We start from the raw sequence: 3,980 nt of genomic DNA on the forward strand, positions 1-3,980 counted from the left end.
GCTGCCGAGAGGATTCCGGAGGCCTCCTCGACCAGGGGCCCATTCACGTGTGTGGCCTTGGCAGCCAAAGACGGATCCTGACCGGCACGGTCCCTTGTGCCCTCAACTCAGCCCTTCGGGGAGACCACGGCCCTGCTGTGGGTTCGGCGCCTGCAGCCTCCTGGGACCTAACCCTAACCCTAACCGTACCCCGAACCGGGACCCTCCACCGCAACCTAAGCCTGCCTCGAACCCTAACCCTGCAAGTGAGCCGCCTTCGGGCATGGGCCCTCACTTCAGCCCTCGAGGGAGATCACGAGACTGGAGTCGATTCAGCCCTGGCGACGTCCCTGGGCCGAACCCTAACCCTAGCTAAGGCTCCCTCCCCATGGGGACCCAATGCCAACGTCTGACAACACCACGCGCCTGGGGTCCGGCAGCGGTGCAGGCTGACTCGGCATGGAACCTGGAAGCTCACCATGTGGTTTCCCCGCCTGGCTGCAGCTGAGCGAGAGGATTCCGGAGGCCTCCTCGAACGGGGGCCGATCGACGTCTGTGGCCCTGGCAGCCAAAGCCGGATCCTGACCTGCACCGTCCCTTGTGTCCTCAACTCAGCCCTTCGGGGAGACCACTGCCCTGCGGTGGGTTTGGCGCCCCGAGCCTCCTGGGACCTAACCCTAACCCTAACCCTAACCCGACACCGAACGGGGACCCTCCACCGACACCTAAGCCGGCCTCGAACCCTAAGCCTGCACTTGAGCCGCCTTGCTGCATGGGCCCTCACTTCAGCCCTCGAGGGAGATCACGAGACCGGAGCCGCTTCGGCCCTGGCGACGTCCCTGGACCGAACCCTAACCCTAGCTAAGGCTCTCTCCCCAAGAGGACCCAATGGCAACGTCGGACAACACCACGCGCCTGGCGTCCGGAAGAGGTGCAGGCTGACTCGGCATGGAACCTGGAAGCTCACCATGCCGAATCCCAGGCCCGGCTGCAGCTGCCGAGAGGATTCCGGAGGCCTCCTCGACCAGGGGCCCAATCACGTGTGTGGCCTTGGCAGCCAAAGACGGATCCTGACCGGCACGGTCCCTTGTGCCCTCAACTCAGCCCTTCGGGGAGACCACGGCCCTGCTGTGGGTTCGGCGCCTGGAGCCTCCTGGGACCTAACCCTAACCCTAACCGTACCCCGAACCGGGACCCTCCACCGCAACCTAAGACTGCCTCGAACCCTAACCCTGCAAGTGAGCCGCCTTCGGGCATGGGCCCTCACTTCCGCCCTCGAGGGAGATCACGAGACTGGAGTCGATTCAGCCCTGGCGACGTCCCTGGGCCGAACCCTAACCCTAGCTAAGGCTCCCTCCCCTTGGGGACCCAATGCCAACGTCTGACAACACCACGCGCCTGGGGTCCGGCAGCGGTGCAGGCTGACTCGGCATGGAACCTGGAAGCTCACCATGTGGTTTCCCCGCCTGGCTGCAGCTATGCGAGAGGATTCCGGAGGCCTCCTCGAACGGGGGCCGATCGACGTCTGTGGCCCTGGCAGCCAAAGCCGGATCCTGACCGGCACCGTCCCTTGTGTCCTCAACTCAGCCCTTCGGGGAGACCACTGCCCTGCGGTGGGTTCGGCGCCCCGAGCCTCCTGGGACCTAACCCTAACCCTAACCCTAACCCGACACCGAACGGGGACCCTCCACCGACACCTAAGCCGGCCTCGAACCCTAAGCCTGCACTTGAGCCGCCTTGCTGCATGGGCCCTCACTTCAGCCCTCGAGGGAGATCACGAGACCGGAGCCGCTTCGGCCCTGGCGACGTCCCTGGACCGAACCCTAACCCTAGCTAAGGCTCTCTCCCCAAGAGGACCCAATGGCAACGTCGGACAACACCACGCGCCTGGCGTCCAGAAGAGGTGCAGGCTGACTCGGCATGGAACCTGGAAGCTCACCATGCCGAATCCCAGGCCCGGCTGCAGCTGCCGAGAGGATTCCGGAGGCCTCCTCGACCAGGGGCCCAATCACGTGTGTGGCCTTGGCAGCCAAAGACGGATCCTGACCGGCACGGTCCCTTGTGCCCTCAACTCAGCCCTTCGGGGAGACCACGGCCCTGCTGTGGGTTCGGCGCCTGGAGCCTCCTGGGACCTAACCCTAACCCTAACCGTACCCCGACCCGGGACCCTCCACCGCAACCTAAGCCTGCCTCGAACCCTAACCCTGCAAGTGAGCCGCCTTCGGGCATGGGCCCTCACTTCAGCCCTCGAGGGAGATCACGAGACTGGAGTCGATTCAGCCCTGGCGACGTCCCTGGGCCGAACCCTAACCCTAGCTAAGGCTCCCTCCCCATGGGGACCCAATGCCAACGTCTGACAACACCACGCGCCTGGGGTCCGGCAGCGGTGCAGGCTGACTCGGCATGGAACCTGGAAGCTCACCATGTGGTTTCCCCGCCTGGCTGCAGCTGAGCGAGAGGATTCCGGAGGCCTCCTCGAACGGGGGCCGATCGACGTCTGTGGCCCTGGCAGCCAAAGCCGGATCCTGACCGGCACCGTCCCTTGTGTCCTCAACTCAGCCCTTCGGGGAGACCACTGCCCTGCGGTGGGTTCGGCGCCCCGAGCCTCCTGGGACCTAACCCTAACCCTAACCATAACCCGACACCGAACGGGGACCCTCCACCGACACCTAAGCCGGCCTCGAACCCTAAGCCTGCACTTGAGCCGCCATGCTGCGTGGGCCCTCACTTCAGCCCTCGAGGGAGATCACGAGACCGGAGCCGCTTCGGCCCTGGCGACGTCCCTGGACCGAACCCTAACCCTAGCTAAGGCTCTCTCCCCAAGAGGACCCAATGGCAACGTCGGACAACACCGCGCGCCTGGCGTCCGGGAGAGGTGCAGGCTGACTCGGCATGGAACCTGGAAGCTCACCATGCCGAATCCCAGGCCCGGCTGCAGCTGCCGAGAGGATTCCGGAGGCCTCCTCGACCAGGGGCCCAATCACGTGTGTGGCCTTGGCAGCCAAAGACGGATCCTGACCGGCACGGTCCCTTGTGACCTCAACTCAGCCCTTCGGGGAGACCACGGCCCTGCTGTGGGTTCGGCGCCTGGAGCCTCCTGGGACCTAACCCTAACCCTAACCGTACCCCGAACCGGGACCCTCCACCGCAACCTAAGCCTGCCTCGAACCCTAACCCTGCAAGTGAGCCGCCTTCGGGCATGGGCCCTCACTTCAGCCCTCGAGGGAGATCACGAGACTGGAGTCGATTCAGCCCTGGCGACGTCCCTGGGCCGAACCCTAACCCTAGCTAAGGCTCCCTCCCCATGGGGACCCAATGCCAACGTCTGACAACACCACGCGCCTGGGGTCCGGCAGCGGTGCAGGCTGACTCGGCATGGAACCTGGAAGCTCACCATGTGGTTTCCCCGCCTGGCTGCAGCTGAGCGAGAGGATTCCGGAGGCCTCCTCGAACGGGGGCCGATCGACGTCTGTGGCCCTGGCAGCCAAAGCCGGATCCTGACCGGCACCGTCCCTTGTGTCCTCAACTCAGCCCTTCGGGGAGACCACTGCCCTGCGGTGGGTTCGGCGCCCCGAGCCTCCTGGGACCTAACCCTAACCCTAACCCTAACCCGACACCGAACGGGGACCCTCCACCGACACCTAAGCCGGCCTCGAACCCTAAGCCTGCACTTGAGCCGCCTTGCTGCATGGGCCCTCACTTCAGCCCTCGAGGGAGATCACGAGACCGGAGCCGCTTCGGCCCTGGCGACGTCCCTGGACCGAACCCTAACCCTAGCTAAGGCTCTCTCCCCAAGAGGACCCAATGGCAACGTCGGACAACACCACGCGCCTGGCGTCCAGAAGAGGTGCAGGCTGACTCGGCATGGAACCTGGAAGCTCACCATGCCGAATCCCAGGCCCGGCTGCAGCTGCCGAGAGGATTCCGGAGGCCTCCTCGACCAGGGGCCCAATCACGTGTGTGGCCTTGGCAGCCAAAGACGGATCCTGACCGGCACGGGC

The sequence above is a fragment of the Panthera onca genome, chromosome B1 (assembly GCF_046562875.1).
Source record: "Panthera onca isolate mPanOnc1 chromosome B1, mPanOnc1 haplotype 2, whole genome shotgun sequence".
NCBI lineage: Eukaryota > Metazoa > Chordata > Mammalia > Carnivora > Felidae > Panthera > Panthera onca.